The following is a 20,118-nucleotide window of genomic DNA, read 5'->3' as shown; positions in this document are numbered from 1 at the left end:
CGTAGAAACAGACAACTGGTGCCAGAGCCATGGCCACAAGCTAAATGCCAAAAAGTGTATAGTCATCCCCTTTGGCAAAAACAAAGTGCCCACAAATTACCACATAGGTGGTAATCCATTAAGTACAGAAGAAGTAATTAGGGACCTGGGGACCCAAGTTGATAGCAATCTCTCATTTGACAAACACGTGGCCAAAGTGGTTAGAAAAACATTTTATATAGCCCACCTAATCATGAAGGGATTCACATCTAGATCAGGGGACGCCATTGTGCCTCTTTACTCATCCCTCATCAGGCCCATAATTGAGTACAATGCCCCTTTGGGATGTACCTTACCAGACACCTGCAGCAACTGGAAAGACCCCAAAAGTACCTCACCAAGAGGATCAAAGGGCTCAAACAGATGCCATATGCTGCCCGGTTAAAGAAACTCCAGCTCTACTCAGTGGCATACCGCCTGTTCAGAGGCGATCTGTGCCTGACGTATAAAGCCATGTCCAACCCGGAATTAATGGACATGCTGTACCTCAGAAAATCCAAATCCCATCGAGCTACGCTCGAGACTTGAACCTCAGCACTGAAATAAATAGGACATGCTGGAGGGGCAGATTCATAACCCAGAGGCTCCCTTCACTCTGGAATAAAATCCCAGTCCAGGTTAGGCAGAGTCCCTCACTTGACTCTCTTCAAGAGAAATCTTGATGAGTGGATGGGAGATCGTAAGTTTACCCCGGGTATCACTTCTGTGTCACTGTTAGACAGAGGCACAGTATACTAACCTCGAAAAAGGGCATAGCAAAATAAATTTAAAATGGGTGGCGAAAGCCAAACACATTCTGGCTAGGCTTATAAATGCCCTAGGGCAGATAGCCTAGTATGAACCTATGAACCAAGAACTAAATAGGAGAAGCATATCAATTTGGTTGTGAAATAGACAAATCAACAGCTCAGGATGATACACAAGGACAAATGGTATTTTAAATCAGAAACTTGCATTACGCCTAGAGAGTGCCACACTATGCTAAATTGTTCTTTGGACATGTATTTCCTCACAAACTGATCCTCTCACCTGAGTAATAAAATGTTGATGGTTTATTACCAGATTTCTACATATATGGCTGGCACAAGGCCTATGGACCAGGACTGTGTTACCCCATTCAAACGTGGCTGTCTCAGATTCATAATTTTCAAGCTATTCACAAGATAACAAGAAATCAGAATTTTCAGCCAGTTGACTATCTGTTTTTAAGTTAATTTAACAATCTATCTGTTTTTAGACTTTTTTTATTATGTTCTACCTTAAGTTAATAGTCTGCATCCGTTTTAGAACATTAAGTTAATTTAAACCAGTGTTTATATTACTTCTGTGTCTACAACCTCTGGATAAAATGTTGTAAGCTTTTTAACCATTTACTCAGCAATTCCAATAAACAGCCTTTTGTTTTGCCTTTTATTTGGCCAGACATTTGGAATTAAATCCTGACCGTCTTTTTGTGAGAGAAACTGAGAACCAGGATGTTTTGCAGAAGTTCTGGTTGCCTAAGAATAAGGTTGTAGTTAATTGCAATTGTTGTGTAAGGCTCAAGAGCTAGGCTACTGAAAAAAATCTCCACCTTGCTCTGTTGTGTTCTTAAACCCGATGTCTCTTTTGTTCTTTTGCCCCTTTTGACCATAAAAACTCCACACCTCTTGCCACTCATCCCTCTCTAGTATAGATAAGGGGTAGTTTGTGTACATGCTTTATTACATAGAAACACATCAGGATGGATAGCAACATTACAAAATTATAAACAGATTATCTGACAAGACTACACAGATATACATGCTCACATCTCAACAGCTTACTACAAAATGGCAGTCAGGCTTGCATGTGCTCAATGTTTATACACTTGTGAAAGCCCATAGGAAGTTTCTTAAAGGTGTACACACACACACTGATCTACATCCTTTCTCTTAATGAATTGTCCTCAATGAAATGACATTAGAATAAGACATGGAATAATACAGACATCAGAAACAAACACAATGTTCATGTCCAAGTTGCCATGCATCTGTAACATGGGCTGGAAATGCGACCTGATCTAGTAACATAGTAATCAGAACTGGGTTTAGCAACAGGGACAGTCTTTGGTGAACAACTCATATCAGGAACTTTGTAATTCATCTAAGGAACAGGGACATTCACTGGAATGTCCTCTGGAACTGGAATGCTGGACAACTCACTCTGAGATAGAGAGTCTTTCGCACAGGCTACGTGCTGTGGTACAGGCTCGGTCACTGGTATTGAATGTTTCTGAGTTTGTCTAAACTTAACTCCTTGTGATTCCACAATGCATGATCTCAGCTCTGGGCAAATACTCTTCATGACGCTTATCCAATCATAACCTTTGCACATTTGCATTCTCACTCTCTCCTTCACGTAATGGATTGAGCTGTTTGCAGGCGCAATAAGACTACTGGGATAGACATTTCTTTAACAAATAGACTTTCACTGATCTGTTATTCTTAGCACTTGGAACCAATAAACTACTGCCGACTGGTAATGTAGTTCTGGTTTGTCTCGACAGAAGTCTCTGTGCAGGTGAACTAAGATGTTTATCATGAATATTTCTTAGATTCAAGAGATTCAGGAAAACATCACTACTGTCTCGTTTTGACTTCTCTAGTAACTGCTTCACACTTTGAACTGCATGTCCTGCCAAACCATTTGACTGCGGGTACTCAGGACTACTTGTAACATGGATAAAGTCCCACCCTTCAGCAAATCTTGAATTGCTGGCTAGTAAACTGCTTGCAATTGTCAGAAATAACTTTGTGTGGACTCAACCAACGTAGTCCAGAAATCTGGTTTAGCTGAAGTGGTTCTTTCTGTTGATATGGCTTTGTACTATTACATACAGGACAAGATAAAAGTACTCTATCAATGTCTTGTGACATAGAAGGGCAAGATACTAAGTCCTTTTGCCCTCCTTTTAGTAGATTCTGTTCCTGCGTGGCCATGATGCAAGACAGCAATACACTCTTGTTGCAAAGACTTTGGAACAATGACTTTTGGACTTTTCATGATGATACCATTGTCAAACAAAATCTTATCTCCTTCTGTAAGGAAAATAAGGTTGCACTTCTTGAGATAAACTAGCTTGCTTTGCTGGCCATCCTCAATTGATAAAGTGGTTGAGCTTCTGTAAAACTGGATCTGAGGCTGTATGATTTCTAAGCTCATAGAGATGTGTGGAAGAAAAATTTCTCACTTCCATGACTTCATAATCAAGAGTCTCATTCTTATGCTGTTCATTGGTATTTCTGGGTGATCTGGATGATGTGTCAGCAAGATAAAGAAGTTTGCCTCTGTGTAGACAAGACTGAAATTGTACTTCTGCAATCTCAACATCATGCATTGCAATCTGGCTGAAACAAAATGCACAGGCTTTCTCAAAATAGTGACTAGAGGTTGGTACTAGGCTGTTGGCCTTAGGGCCTTTACAAGCCTAGCCATAACAATTCCCTGGAAATTTCTTCCCACAATATTTACTTCCCTGGACCCCTGTGTAGCAGGGCGACTGATGTGATCCCTGGGGTGAATTTCCTCTCTCCCATCCAATCGTCAAGGTTCCTTTTGAAGACGGCCAAGGAGGCGCTCTGCTTGACATGTATGGGCAGTCTATTCCAGAGTATGAGGAGTCTCTGGGTCAGGAACCTATCCCTCCAGCATGTTTTATTCATTGTGATGACAAGGTTTAGATCTCTGGAGCATGTGGCTCTAAGGGATTGGGATTTTTTTAAGTGGAGCATGTCCAACAGCTCAGGGTTTGACATGGCCTTGCATGTTAAACAAAGATCGCCTCTGAGTAGACGATATGCCACAGAGTATAGCTGGAGTTTTTTTAGACGGTCAGCATAGGGCATCTGCTTTAGACCTGTGATTCTTTTAGTGAGGTATTTCTGCGGCCTTTCCAGCTGTTACAGATGTCTTGTGAGTTACATACCAAATGGGGCATTGTACTCTATAATGGGTCTAATGAGGGATGAGTACAGTGGGACAATGACCTCCTTTTTTCTGGATGAAAAGCCCTTAGTGATGAGGTGTGCCACATAAAAGGATTTCCTGACTGTTGTGGTGATGTGGTTATTGAAGGTGAGACCAATGTCCACCTTGTGTCCCTATGTCTCTCATCACACTTTCAGTGTTTAGTGTACTGCTACCTAAGTGGCAATTCATGGGTACATGTTTTTCCCAAAGGGGATAACTATACATTTCTAGGCATTAAGCTTGAGCCCATGGCTCTGGCAGCAAACATCTGTTTCTGTAAGGCCCTTTTGTAGAATATCCACATCATTTGGGGATTCAATAATGGCTCCCAGATTGCAGTCATCTGTGAACTTTGTTAGCCAGAGTCCCTTAGTGTTGACCTGTACTTCAGAGAAGTAGATGCCAAGCAAGAGCGGTCCCAGGACTGAACCCTGAGGTACTCCATTTGTCACTTATCTGGAGCTGGATTTGGAGTCGGCTACTTTTACAGTCTGGGTTCTGTCAGTAAGCCAGTAAGCAACCCATCGAGTGACATAGGGATTTATGCCCAGCTTAGTAAGTTTATCTTTGATTCCAGAGTGGGGGATGGTGTCGAAGACCTTGGCAAGGTCCAGATGGTCTGTTTCGATCTGGATAGGTCTACCATAAATATAATCATGGAACTTCAAACATAATTGCCATCTCTATTTAAACATGCTGCATTTCAATTTGGATTAGACATCTGGACGCAGAGGCAACAGGCTGACCCTCTTAAAGAATGACTGTACCAAGAACAAATTTCAAAGCATCACAGAAAAGAGTAACTGGTTTGTGAACATCATAGTATCTGAGAGTTGATGGACTGGCAGTTTTCTGTTTCAGGACATAAAATGTTCTTTGATGTTGTTCCAACCATCACCAGGATACATCTTTACGTGTCTGCTCTGTAAGCAGTGCTGCTAGTTGGCTTAAGTCTGGAATGAACTTGCCTATATAGTTAACTATGCCAAGAATGCGTTGAAGGGCATGAACATTGTCTGGAGCTGGCATCTCAAGAACTGCTGTTTGCTTGGAAGGGTCTGGTCATAAGCCTGAACTGGTAAACAAATGACCAACATAAGTAACTTCTCGAAACCTGAACTTGCACTACTGAGGATTCAGCTTAAGATTTACTTGACAAGCTCTTTCCAGAACTTCCTTGAGGTTTCTGTCATGCTCAGCTTCACCATTACCTCCTACTAGAATATCATCTACTATAACAGCAGAAGGATACCCAGAAAAAAAATTGCTCCATTGTATGTTGAAAGACTTCACTGGCAGAATTTATCCCAAATGGCATTCTCAAAAATATGCACCTGCCAAAAGGAGTACTAACATAATTAGCAGTGAGGATTACTTGTCCAGCAAAATTTGCCAAAATGAACTCTCTGTATCTAAGACAGAAAAAACAGGCATTTGGCATCAGTGCTGCAACTTCTTTGACTGCATGCATTGGATGATGAGGTCTTTTCAGTGATTTCTTCAAATCTCATGGATCAATACATATTCTGACATCATCTGAGCTTTTCTTATGAGCTACCACCATGGAAGATACCCATTCAGCAGGTTCATCAACTGGACAAATTACATTTTGTTGCACCATTTTATTTAGCTCGGCTTTGACTCTGTTCTGCATAGCTACTGGAACTTTCCGAGCTGGCCTGACAACTGGGTTGACATCTGGGTCTAACTTCATGGAATACACAACTGGAAGCTTGCCTAGTCTGTCTTCAAAAAGAACAACATAGGTAGAAAAAGTATACTGGGTGAAATTAGAACAGTGGTCTTTCAAGCTATCGTGATAGACTTCCTTATAAAATGAAAGCAGTTCCACTTTTAAACTATTTCTGAGCCCTAATAATGACTGTACGTGCCTTTTGATCACATAAAATAACAAGTCATAGCTTCTCCCAGCAGATCAACAATAAAATGCTACTGAGCCTTCGGTTTGAATCTCATCACCATCATAAGCAACAAGCTTTACACACTTTGCTATGAAGCTTGATTTGGCCTTCTCACCAGCACACAATCTGGCAAATGTTTCAGCAGTCATAACATTGCACTTTGAACCTTTGTCAGCTTTAAGCTCTATGGGTCTTCCATTTATCTTAACAGTACAAAATACTTCATTCTTTCCACATGAACCTACTGCACTGACTGCTTCATGAAGCACTGACACACTATCAACATGAAAAGTAGGGTCACGGCTTTCTAGTTGATCAACTTGTTTCTTTGAATGTGCCCTTTTAATAAAAGATTGTGTCTCTTTTGATTTATAAAACCTTTTGAAGAAATATGACTATGGCATGGTTGTGATCCACATGGGCTTTATGACTTGGAATGCAAAACAGTGAGGAATATTCGAAGAGACAAGTTAGAACTCTTCATGCATGTCACAAATGTAGGGATGACTGGTCCTGGTTGGACTCCTTTCTTCAAGAATGATACCTACATGCAAAGAAAAGATAATTGGCTTCAACAATTGGCTAAATTTTTGGTGTCATTACCGGGGTATCCAGCATGTGTCAGCATAGGACAAGATGTTCGACAATCCTACTTACTTTACGAAGAATGGCCTGCAACTCTTGTTCCAAGGCTTCTACATACTGGTTAAAGCCTTTGCTGGCTTCTTAGTGTTATTTTTAGGTAGACTCCAGCTAATGTGCATCTCACCATAACTAATACATCAAATCCAAAACAGAATCATATTAATTGGCCATGCTCAATGCCAGAAGTGTCAACAATAAAAAGCCAGACCTTCAGACTCTCCTGCATTCAGAACAAATCTGTATATGTGTAATTACTGAACCTTGGTTTAAATGTTCAGAAAGTATTCCCTGTATGCCTGGATTTCACACCTACCATGGCTTCAGATCTGATGGTGACTGTGTTGGTGATGTCACCATATTTGTTAGGGACTATATTACCTATAAAGAGATTCCCAGAAACCCAAAAACATAGTGATTGAGTTCCAAATCACACTAAATATGACCAACTGTCAGTTTATAGTTATTACAGGACACTTTTTGTGTCCCCTGAAAATCATGTAAGCTTCATTAATGCACTTTATGAACTCCCTATAAACAAGAACTTTATTATTTTGGGAGACCCAACTACTCCTCAACAAACTGGAATACCTAGATCTTCAATATGGGGCATGCCTAAAAGTTCTTGGATTTAATTACCAAAAACTCCCTGGACTAGATTGTTAACAAACCAACTAGAAGACATAACATTCTTGATGTAGTCCTTACAAATATAGACTTGTTTGTGTACTATTCCCCTAATATCTTCTTCTACAGTTAAGACAAACCATAAACTAGTTACCTTTATCTTCTAAATCTCGAAACCAATATGTCAGAATTCAAGGATTTCAAACATACTAATCTGCTCAAATTCTATGATGAAGTTTCAATATTCAATTATAGCAGCATCTTCCCAGCTGTTAGATTCACAAAGGAATTCTATGCCCTCTTAGATAAATGCATAGAACTGGCAGTCACAGCAAGATCTAAAGATAATATGACGTTTAAGCACACACCACCCTGCTGGTCTGCCAACATAAATAAACTCTACAAAAAAAAAAAAAAAAAAAAAAAAAAAACATTCCTCAAAGGATGCAGCAGGTCAAAACACTTTTAGGTCAAAGATAACTTCAGAAAACTGACTATAAACATGAACACTTCTGTTAGGTCTCATAAAGTAGTCCTTGACAACTGGATGGGAAACTGCAAATTCTCTCCAGGGGTGACACCTATGCCCCTCATGGACAGGAGCACTCAGTGTTGATCATAGTATCACACTGCAAACAACCATCTGACTATGGTCAACTAGGGTATTCTGGGAATTTTACATGGCTAGGTTTGTAAAGGCCCTAGGGCCATTGGCCTAGCAACTTCCTATGAAGTTATAAACTTAGGTTAGCATTTGAAATTAAGGACAATTACAAAACTTTATTAAGCAACATTAGGAAACTAATAAATAGCACCGAACAGTGCTGTGAATTTAATCATAATGGCACCACTAGTCTGATCTAGTGGATACTGCCATTATACTAGCATACCAATTCCCTGTGCATTTTACCCCAGAAATGACTATTCAAAGCTCACCTATCCCAAAATGTCTCAGATCCCTGATGATCATAATGCTTGTGTACTGAACGTGCTCTTCAGGACTTAAAATACTTCCTCTATGGAACCTGATAAATAATCTGGCTTTTTAATGCAAAATACTAAACAAACCTGGCAAACCACTCAGACTATTTCACATCAGGTTAGTCACTGGTGTTGCCCCTGATGTTTGGCTCACAACAGGGTGATGCCACTCCACAAGGGTAGGCTTGCCAGTGACCTAGAGAATTATAGCCTCATCAGCCTGACAAGTCCTATTCTCAATGCCATGGAAGATATTAAAACTGACCAGATAAACTCAAAGATAATCAAGCTAGACTCATAACAGTTTGGCTTTATCAAGGACACAGCCTAATGAATCTATTTAACCTCTTAAAAAGGGCAATGCATGCTGTTAACAGCGACATGCTTGTCCACACAGTGTACATTAACCTGGCCATGGTGTTTGACACCATCCCATATACTATGATAGTTAACCAATATTATTAAATCTCAATATTAAAAAAAAAAAAAATTATCCTTGTTTCCAGTCTTTCCTGACCTAGAGTAGTCCAAATACAGGGTTTGCTGTATTCTGGACTTTTGGAAAGTTCCTGTGTTGCCCATTTCCTTTCTTGGATAAAGGGAGGCTTCTTTGTTCACCAGTGGCAGTGGGGAGCTCAGAGCAGCCCATCTATCCCTGGAGGAGTGTTCCCAGCACAAGAATCTGGTAGTCTATTGGCCGTTTTGGGCCAATTTCTAGCTCTTTCAAGTCCCCCTGTATAAAACCCGCTTTAGCGCTGCTTTGCGCGATTTTGCGCATAGCACAGCATCGGGCAACACCGCTTAATTGGGTTTAAACCATTCTCGGCTCCACAAAGTCTGCTCTTCACTTTTTCCCTTAGAACTGATCTAGTTCTCATAATAAACACCCTATTCCTACTCTAAAGCCTGGCACTTGCTCACTAAAGCAATTATATAAGTCAGCACTAAAAAATTAAAAGCACTGCACCCTCACAAACTCCCCTCGAGTACCTTGTTCCCCATTGACCCTTTTTTCAATTATAAAGGAATTCCCAATACTATTCTAGCATGTCCAAAGGTCAGTTGTCAATCTCCTCTCCGGTCCAGCTGGTGAATCTGGGAATCTTCAGGCAATGTTACAACTGCCTCATGTACACAGACAACCCTCTCCTCCTCCCAACAAATTCCAACACATGTGAGAGATGCAACCATATAGCTAAACTGGTGGCTAAGCTCTCTCAACTCAGTACTGGCATAACCAGTCAGGAGGAGAAGGAAACCACACTCACTACAATTCCAGTCTCACATAGACCTACCACGACAGCAAACCATACACATAAACACACAAAAACATACTCAAGAGTCTCTAAATAAAAATCTGCCTAAGCAACAGAGACCTCCAAAGCAGACACCCAAGCAACCGCTACCCCAAAACAAAACAAGTGCAACACATAGATCACAAAGCCAGTGTGCCGAACAGTCACAGCCCTTAAGGCTAAACAATACACCTGATACACTTATAATAGGTGACTCTATCGTCAGGCACACTGATGTCCCGCTCACCAGGCTGAACAAGGAGAAGGTCATGGTGAGCTGCCTGTCGGGCGCTAGGATCTGCCACATAACACAAGCACTCAGATCACTCCAAGGCAAGTACAAATATGACTCAGTCATTGTCCATGCTGGTGTGAATGACCTGAGATGTACCTCCCTGGACTACATGAAGAGAGACATAGAGGAGCTCTCTGAGCATGTAGCCCAGGCTGGTATGACCCTGACCTTGAGTAGCATCTTACCCTCACCAAGAATGATGCCACAATATGAAGACAAGATGATCAATTTCAACAATTGGCTTAAGTATTGGTGTCATTCAAAGGGGATCCAATGCCTGTCAGCCTGGGATGACATGCTCGACAAGCCACAATGCTTCGCTAGGGATGGCTTGCATCTGTCACCTCTGGGCTTTCGGATATTGGCAAAGGCTCTTGCCACCCCCATACTGCCTTTTTTAGGCAAGGCTCAAAAGACAAACCCACCTCCATAGGTATCACAAAGGAAAAGAAACTAAGAGTAATTCTACTCAATGCCAGAAGTCTAAACCTCAAGATGCACACACTCAAAACTCTCCTTAGCATGGAGAACACTGATATCTGTGCAGTAACAGAAACCTGGTTCAAGGCTCCCGAGAGCACCCCAGCACTACCAGGTTATACCTCATACCATGTTTTTCGGCCCCAAAACTTGGACCGAACCACAAAAGGAGGGGGAGTATCAATATTCGTCAAAGATACCCACACCTCCAGGTTGGTGGCACAGCACGAAGCATCAGAGACTATCCATGTGCAACTAACAGTAGGTAAAACTGCCTTCCAGTTTATAGCCTGCTACAGACCACCCTCCCAAACCCAGGAACCCCACTCGGCCTTCCTGAGAACACTGGAAAATATGAAGGTCTCTCCAAACACCATTATATTGGGCGACTTCAACTACCCAAACATAGACTGGGAGCATTACTCTAGCTCCAACACCCTAGCCCAAAGGGTCCTCGTATTTATAAACTCAAATACTATGGAACAGCTTGTTACCACTCCCACAAGAGGGGAAAACATACTGGACCTGATCATCACCAACATGGGGACTCTATGCTCCAGACCAGAGTGTATCCCTCACTGGTAAGATCCGACCATAAACTAATCTCACTAGATATTCACATCTCGACCCCAGCCATTGCCTGAAAACCACAGTGAAAACCTTCTCTAAAGCAAATTTCACACTCCTCAAAACCGAGGTGGAATCCTTCAAAGCCCCCGGGCCTGTGGAAAATACGGCCCAGACCGCAGAATCCTTTATAAACGCATTCTATGAACACCTTCAGGAATACATGGATCATGCAATCCCAAACAAAACCAAGACCCAATCCCCCAAAGGCAGGTGTCCTGTCTGGTGGACCCAGCCATAAACAAACTATACAAGAGAAGGAGGAAGCTACTACATGATAGAGCAAAATCCAAAAAAGGGAAGGCATCTCTGATCAGTATTAGCAAAAATATACGAGCACTCATTAAATCGTCTAAGGCCAGCTTAGAGAGAAAAATTGCACAGGACACTAAGGATAATCACAAGGCTTTCTTTAGTTATGTTAGAAACCTGGGTGGGAATTCCCAGATATGCTCAGAATTAGTACAAAATGACAAAAAATACACTGAACCCACAGACATTGCCAACATCCTAGCTGACAGGTTCAGAGCAAACCCCCCCCCCCTTCCCCACCAAAAGGGCAAATATCTGTCCCAGCAGAGTGCTGCCCCCCTGACATCTCAGATGCTCAGATAAGAGCCGCCCTCTCCAAAGCAAAAAACACAGCATCAATGGGACCAGACGGTGTCCCGGGCTGCGTCCTACATGAACTCCAAAAAGAACTAAGCCCAAACATAAAACTACTGTTCAATCTCAGCCTTACTACAGGATATGTACCCAAAGAGTGGTGTACAGCAACAGTGGTCCCTCTCCACAAAGGTGGTGCCTCAACGGATCCTGGAAACTATCGCCCCATAAGCCTGACTAGCTTGGTCTGCAAAGCTATGGAAAGGATAATCGTGGACCTCATAAATAAAGATATTGGGGACCTACAGACACTGGATCCTACCCAGTTCGGCTTTGTTAAGGGCAGATCCTGCCTCTTAAACCTGGTCGATTTCTTTGAAACAGTCACCAAGGCCATTGACAAGGGGAAGGTGGTCCACACAGCCTACCTGGACCTCGCAAAAGCCTTCGATACAATACCCCACTCGGGCATTATAGATAAGCTCACCAGCTTAAACATAAACCCCTATGTCACTAGATGGGTTGCAAACTGGCTCAAGGACAGAACCCACATGGTTAGAATTACTGGAGCCATGTCAGACTCCAAACCAGTTACAAGTGGCATCCCACAAGGCTCAGTCCTGGGACCTCTCTTGTTCGGTATATATTTCTCGGAGGTACAGGCCAACACGGAAGGACTGTGGCTGACCAAGTTCGCAGATGACTGCAAACTGGGTGCCATAATCGACTCTCTAGCCGACACAAGCTTCCTACAGAAGGGCCTCATAGAAACAGACAACTGGTGCCAGAGCCATAGCCTCAAGCTAAACACCAAAAAGTGTATAGTCATCCCCTTCAGCAAAAACAAAGTGCCCACAAATTACCACATAGATGGTAATCCATTAAGTACGGAAGAAGTAATTAGGGACCTGGGGACCCAAGATGATAGTAATCTCTCATTCGACAACCACGTGGCCAAAGTGGATAGAAAATCATTTTATATAGCCCACCTAATCATGAAGGGATTCACATCTAGATCAGGGGAGGTCATCGTGCCTCTTTACTCATCCCTCATCAGGCCCATAATTTAGTACAATGCCCCTTTTGGGATGTACCTTACCAGACACCTGCAGCAACTGGAAAGACCCCAAAATACCTCACCAAGAGGATCAAAGGGCTCAAACAGATGCCATATGCTGCCCGGTTAAAGAAACTCCAGCTCTACTCAGTGGCATACCGCCTGCTCAGAGGCGATCTGTGCCTGACGTATAAAGCCATGTCCAACCCGGAATTAATGGACATGCTGCACCTCAGAAAATCCAAATCCCATCGAGCTACGCGCTCGAGAGACTTGAACCTCAGCACTGAAATAAATAGGACATGCTGGAGGGACAGATTCATAACCCAGAGGCTCCCTTCACTCTGGAATAAAATCCCAGTTCAGGTTAGGCAGAGTCCCTCATTGACTCTCTTCAAGAGGAATCTTGATGAGTGGATGGGAGATCATAGATTTACTCCGGATATCACTTCTGTGTCACTGTTAGACAGATGCACAGTATACTAACCTCGAAAAAGGGCATAGCAAAATTCATTTTAAAATGGGTGGTGAAAGCCAAGCACACTCTGGCTAGGCATGTAAATGCCCTAGGGCAGATAGCCTAGTATGAACCTATGAACCTATATATTATAAATAGATCCCTATATAGTAAGATGGATAGAAAACTTTCTACAAGTCAATAAGTCCCACAAATACCTCAACAAGGGATCATTAGCAAGTAAACAAAACATGGTAGAGAAATGGATTAATTATGCAGTAACTTCCCCTCAAATGGAATAGACTCCCACTGCTAATTAAGTTATGTGAGTATTATCTTGCTTAAAATGGGAAATGGAGGACCGGATGGGTATTTATAAATTCACCCCTGACTTGACTGGCCTAGCCCTCCTTGAACAAGGAGGTACAGTTTATAAGGGTGAGTACTGGCAAGGCATAAATGGCTCCAAGACTACCTTGTATTTCCTATAATTCTTATGATTCCTGTGGTCAACAATGTCAAATTGAGACACCTTATGCTTGTATGTAGACTCCCATCTCCCCACCCATCGATAAACAGTATCCTAAAACAATAAAATCCAGTCAAGGATCAGTGAATCAGAAGTGTTTTTCAATTTGAGGTTTAGAAATTTAAAAACAGATCTGGTGATAGCAATTTTGGACACTACCTTTCTCAAATCTGGAATTACACTCCAGGGTCCATAAAGGCATGTTTTTTAAATATACTGCTAAAACTCTCATCTACTGACATTTTCATGACAAATGCAACAATAGCTGCAGGATTACTTAGCTGTCTCTTGATTTAAATCCACCTCTTCTATTGCTTAAGGTTATATTGTGAGGAAAATACTAACAAGCTCAGATATGCAGATAATACCACTCTGATGGCTGAAATGTGGAAGGGTGAAGAGCCAGAAAATGCAAAAGCTGGCTTGGCACTCAATATTAAAAAATAAAATAAAATTATGTCATCCATCACTATCAATTCTTTTAAAACCGATCAAGAAGTGGGGACAGGAAAGTCTTGCAGTTAGTAGGGAAAAAAATTGATAAAAATCTGGAGGGTTTTGTTTAACAGTATTTTAAGAGGAGGAGAAGCACCAACATCCTGGAAGAAAGCAGTGGTAGCTGTAATACCTAAAGAGGGTAAAGACCCATCAGATCCAGCTTCATACAGGCCCATTTCAATACTAAATCATGATTATAAAGTGTTTGTCTATGATGGCTAAAAGAAAAACAAAGATACCAAAATTGATAAATATGGATCAATGTGCTTTTGCTGAAATGAGGCAAACATTTGACAACATTAACAGAACAATGATGAAGCTAAATTTAAGAAAAATACCACTGTTGTTGATGGGTCTTGATGCAGAGAAAGCATTTGACAGAGTAAGCTGTGAGTTTATAAGCAGGGCAATGGAAGCATTTGCATTCCCTGATAAAATTATAAGGTTGATTATGAGCATATATGAGGGGACAGAAGTGAAAATTAAAGTGGGTGGGTTCCTCTCTGATGATTTCTGTTTGAGCAGAGGAATCAAGCAGGGGTGTCCCTCCTCCCCCTTTGTTATTTGTACTATATTTAGAACCACTGGCAAAACAATAACAGACTCAGAAATTCAAGGATACTATTGGTATGGCAGTCAAGAGACACTATTTGCAGATGATCAGATGTTATTTTACATCTGATAAAATAACAGAAAAGGACATTTCAGTGTTGTGGAACATTTTGAGGCAGTTTCAGATCTTTTTGGGATAGCTGTAAATTATGTGTCCACACACAAATTGGTTGCAATATCCATATTTACGAGGACATGACAAAATGAAGTACTTAGGAGTATGGATTAAGGGTTCTAGTGTGGCAGCTAAGGATAGGTGGGAAGAGACTAAACAAAATATATCACAAAAATTGAGAAATTGGAAGTTCTAGTATATGGATATAGATAGCATGATACAAGCAGTTAAAATGTTTTTAGTCCCTTTAGTTTTTATACACAGGTCAGGCATATTTTTATCAACCAGGGGAGAAGTTGCAGATAGTAATTAATAAATAGCTGAATGATTTTATTTGGGAGGGGAAGATGGTAAAAGTCACGTGGGATAAGCTGATTCTTCCAAATGAACAAGGCAGTTTGGGATTACCCAACTTGAAGGGGTATTTCAGAGCTGTACATTTAAGGCTGTTATACATAGTGCAAGCAAAAAGGGATGATGATGAAACAAGGGGGAAGCTCAAGAAACAAGGATAGACTGGGACTTTGGATGCAGATCCTTCAGGAGAATAACAATAACCATGAAGAATATTATATTCATAAAATAGCAGAAAGTATTCTAAGAACTAAGCCAATACGGGAATGGAGAAAGGTGATTCTACTGACAGAGATGACTGCAATTAGGGATATTGACAATAGGCAAGAGATGGCTAGAATTTGTTGAAGAAAACTTGTAAAAGAATCCAAGTATTGGGAGCAAATAATTAGAGAGGGAAAGGTAACAGAATTGGAAGTGGCCAAGAATTTATTTGGACTGCAAGCTAGAGACTGCCTATACTCTGATATCAATCCATGTGGAAGGCAAATAGAAAGAAATAGGGGTATCCTAAGTGAAAGACCAGCACTGGTAGAGCTTTTAGTAGAATCTAGAACAGAAGCTGCTGTTAAAAAAGGAATAATTAGTAGAGCTTATAAAATATTGCATGATAACTATAAGAATCAATTGGAGGCAATTAGAAAGGATTGGGAAGAAAGATTGGATAAACAATCAATTCACAGTGAAACAATGGGGGGATATATAGGTTCATAGGTAGGTACTAGGCTATCGGCCCAAGGGCCTACGTACGCCTAGCCAGCAAGGTTCAATACCTTACGCCACCCAAGAAAGTTATTTTCCTGTGCCACTGTCCAGCAGAGACACAGAAGTGATCCCCGGGGTGTATTTTCTATTTCCCATCCACTCATCAAGATTTTTCTTGAAGAGTGCTAATGAAGAACTTTGCTTGACATAGATGGGTAGCTTGTTCCAGAGTATAGGAAGTCTCTGGGACAGGAATCTATCCCTCCAGCGTGCCCTGTTTATTGTGGTGACAAGGTTTAGGTTCCTAGAGCGTGTAGCTCAGAGGGATTGAGATTTCTTTAGGTGTAGCATGTCCAACAGCTCTGGGTTTGACATAGCTTTATATGTTAGGCAGAGATCACCGTGGAGTAGGCAATATGCTATGGAGTAAAGCTGGAGTTTAGAAACAATGGGGAGATATATGTATGTCTCCCAGATATGCAGCAAAGTCTAGATGATTTAGGATCTTTGACTGGAAGTGTTGACATAGATATTTTTATACCCAATGTAGACTCCAAAGAATTCTTCCTCAGGTCGACAGCACATGTTGGAGGTGTGATGGAGAAGAATGATGTAATTGGCAGACTGTAATGAGTTGGCAGACTTTAAAGATTCCCCTGCAGACTGCTTTGTCAGAGATACTGGGTGAGCAAATTGGTATAATTAAGGAAATTATGTTTTTGAGCTATGAAACAGAACTGGAATTGCCTAGACATAGTTGGGCCTTGCTGAGTCTAATTATGGTGGCTGCCAAAAAGGCAATTACTAGAAAATGGAAATTAAAGTCTAAAACCAACTTTACTACAAGTAGTGAATAGAGCAATATTGATAAAACAACTGGAATTGGGGTATTTGGAAAAGGGTAGAAGCAAATTATGTAGAAAAAAAGGAATTGTGGGAACAATACATGCAGAGGAGGAACACGGTTTAAAAGAAAGCAGGATTTGAATGAGTTATATAATGTTTGACTGACAATAATTGAACAGATTATAAGTAATGTATAATGTTTACAAATAAAATTATGTCAATATGGCTTGTGATGTTTAATATTTGCAACTAAAATTATGTCAACATGGTTTGTTTTCCTTTATAGAAATGTATAATTGCCTATGTCATACATGATGGTTTAATAAAGGTATTTATTTTTTAAAAAAGAAGAAGCGGTGACAGTGACATATTTCATTTTCTTAGGCTCAAAGATTTCTGCAGATGGGATTGCATTCATGTAGTTAAAACAGGTTTCCTTTTTGGCAGGAGAGTTATGGTAAATCTGGATAAAATTTTAAAGAGCAAATACATCAACAGAAGTCCATAAAATCAAAGATATGTTTTTCCAGTAATAACATATGGCTGTGAATGTTGGATTTTATGGAATCAAATTATTTGAACTGTGCTACTGGAGAAAACTTGAGAATTCTGTAAGTTGTAAGACAAACTCAATCAATAATTAAAAAAATAAACGCAGACTGTTCACTAGAAAGACTGACAGTAAAATTAGAACTCAGATGCCCTGAGTATATAATGTGAAGGCTGGATTCACAATAGAAGGAAACAATGTTTGGAAAGATCAAAGGCAAAAGAAGAAGGGGGTGGCAGACGCTAAGAAGGCCAGCCAGCATTACTTAAGCAATGGATATGAAATTGCAAGAACCTAAGGAAGCAGTTGTTGACAGACAGGGCTTGTGCTAAAGCCCCTGAAATCACAGACTCAGACGTGATTAAATAACAATACTTCTATTACCAGTTTACTACATGTGCAATCAATCACCAAATTCACTGGAGATACAGCAATAAACATCATTTAACAACTGTTAAATCTGATTTACTAGCGATTGCCCCACATTTTCGACTATGTGCTGTGTGGTAATATAGCTGAACACTGTCAATAATGTGCAAAAACCTCATTGTTTCAGTGTAAGCAAGTGCTACCTTTTAAGTGCAAAAGAGAAAGAATGGTATTACTGTACAAAATGATGGCTTTTCAGGATGCTGTAAGACAAATATGTTATGGCTGTGCAGAATATCTGATATGTTTATTCCGGGACACTCTCTTAGCACTGCTTTGTAATTCATTTTTTTCTGAGGCACCTGTTGAAAATATGCTCTATTACTTAACAAATCATAATAATCAATGATTATTTCTATGTGATGCAACTATGGTATACTCATCAGAATTTATACGGGGGTGAGATGCAGAACATAGCAAAACAAACAAGGGTGACTTGGATGTAGCTGGGAAGTTTTACTCTGCATTGCAAGGAGTCTGGGCAGGAATATGGGGAGGTGCAAGCTGTGAGGCAGGAGGTGAGAATGGACACTGATGGTGTTACAGAAACATGGGTTGATGAAAAGAGGGGATGGGACATGGAGGCACTTGGGTAGAGTTTGTTCAGGAATGACAGAGAATGGAAAGAGATGCGGATGGAGTACCATCTGCATAAAGGAAGGTAACAGATGTGAGATCAGAGACTAGGAATAACATCAGTCTAGGAATGGGACAAGTAGAGGTGTAGCTAGCTACTTTTATGCCCCCACCCCGACCTGATGTCCCCTCTCCAACTTTAAGTTGAGGAGCAAAAACAAAATAAGTTCCTCCACTCCACTGGAAGAAAAAATATCTTCTTTCCTTTTCTTAATTCTAGTTTTTCTTTCCTTTAAAAGGGTAGCAAGCTGCTGTTACAGTTTATGCCACACAGAGGGCACTACAGTGCTTCAGTTCTGACTGCGGGAGCAATACCAACATTTGTACCCCATCACCCTAACCTAGCTATGCCTCTGGGGGCAAGCATGCTACCAGGGTTAGAAGATAAGTTAAGTACCCTGGCAGTTAAGGCAATGGAAGAGGTAGCGACATAGCTAGCAGACTGACACCAGTGCATCTTGTATCAGACGCAAAGAATTTATAAGTTAGTAGTAGCATTATGCAGCATAAATAGTACATGAAGCTGATGCTACACCAAAATAAACTTTACTTCCCTAGAAACAGTATAACTGGCAAAGCACACACCCTATAATATAGATTTATTTATGCATTTATTTATTTCCACTTTGATGACCGGGGAAGTTCACTGGGCCAAGCAGAGCCCATTTTCAGTGGAGGCCCGAGAAGAAAAGCTCCAAAAGCAGTTAACAGAATATAACATAAGTAAAGTATAGAATGTACAGTATACAAAAGCATAAATATACAATTTAAAATACAAATACAAAATCAGGGAGTACACATTTAAAAACACAAAAGTTAAAATGTAGATAAAGTTAAAAGTAATACAGAGAATATAATTAACAGTACAAGTCATAAAGTGTTTATACAAGTTTAGTGTTTGTTGTAACAATAATGTTAGTGATCAGAGGTGATAGTAGATGAGATTGAAGGGAGGTTTGAAAGATACACTTACAATTTACTGTGCTACCCTTTACCAGAGTGCATTCTTCTCATGTAAATGACAAAACACATGTCTACCTCATACTGTATTATTCTGGTTATGTTGCAGACTCACACTTTGCAGCTCCATTGTGCACTTGTGTTTACTCAGGAAGGACACCGGAGAAAATAAAATGATGCAAGGGTTCATATACAGCTGACACTGATGTGTGACATGCTACGTCAACATGGCACTACATTAAGTTATGCATTTCTGCACAACTAGGCAACAAAATGCTGCGGTAAATCCTTCTACACTACGCATCTTACCAGCAGATTATGGAACTATAAAATATGGATGTATATAAATGTGCTCATTATTTGCGACAGCATTAAAACAAATCATCAGACAAATGTCATCCAAATTTTAAAGGCATGGTTATGGCAACACTGAATTACTGCATTGTGTTATATATATTTTGCATGCAATACAAGCCAGATCTGCATATGAAAGTATGTGAAGCCTTAGTGTCTATGAACTTTCCAGAAGGTTGACTAGAATTTTTGAATATACCAACAATGAGAAAAACAAATGAAGCCCGTATCCATTTCCTACTCCTTTATTAGGCACTTTATCTTTACCTCTTTAATTAATTCTCTCCGAATACCTGGTCATCTCCTTCCCTTTGATTACTGTTACAGACTGAAGGTGTATTACATATATGTAGCTTCTCTGTTTTCTTGGAACACTGTATAATGTTGTACCAAGTTGTGATTGAACCTTTCATTTGTATTATCCTCTTAAACCCCAGGCTGAGCTTGTAAGCTCACTTAACAAGTTTAAATAAAAAAAAAAAAAAAAAATTTTGAAAAACTCACAATGAAGT

At 40.5% G+C, this 20,118-nt stretch overlaps 1 protein-coding gene across 5 annotated transcripts in view; it reads right to left on the bottom strand.

Moving 5' to 3' along the window:
* The window catches only part of CDK18 (cyclin dependent kinase 18), a 1,544,265-nt gene that overhangs the window by 85,433 nt on the left and 1,438,714 nt on the right, over nucleotides 1–20,118 (bottom strand). The window lies entirely within an intron of this gene.

This window comes from Protopterus annectens, chromosome 7.part0 (genome assembly GCF_019279795.1).
Source record: "Protopterus annectens isolate FY-2018-M chromosome 7.part0, PAN1.0, whole genome shotgun sequence".
NCBI classification, from domain to species: domain Eukaryota; kingdom Metazoa; phylum Chordata; order Ceratodontiformes; family Protopteridae; genus Protopterus; species Protopterus annectens.
Note: the sequence above shows the minus strand (reverse complement) of the source record. Positions and strands in the feature narration are given on the sequence as shown.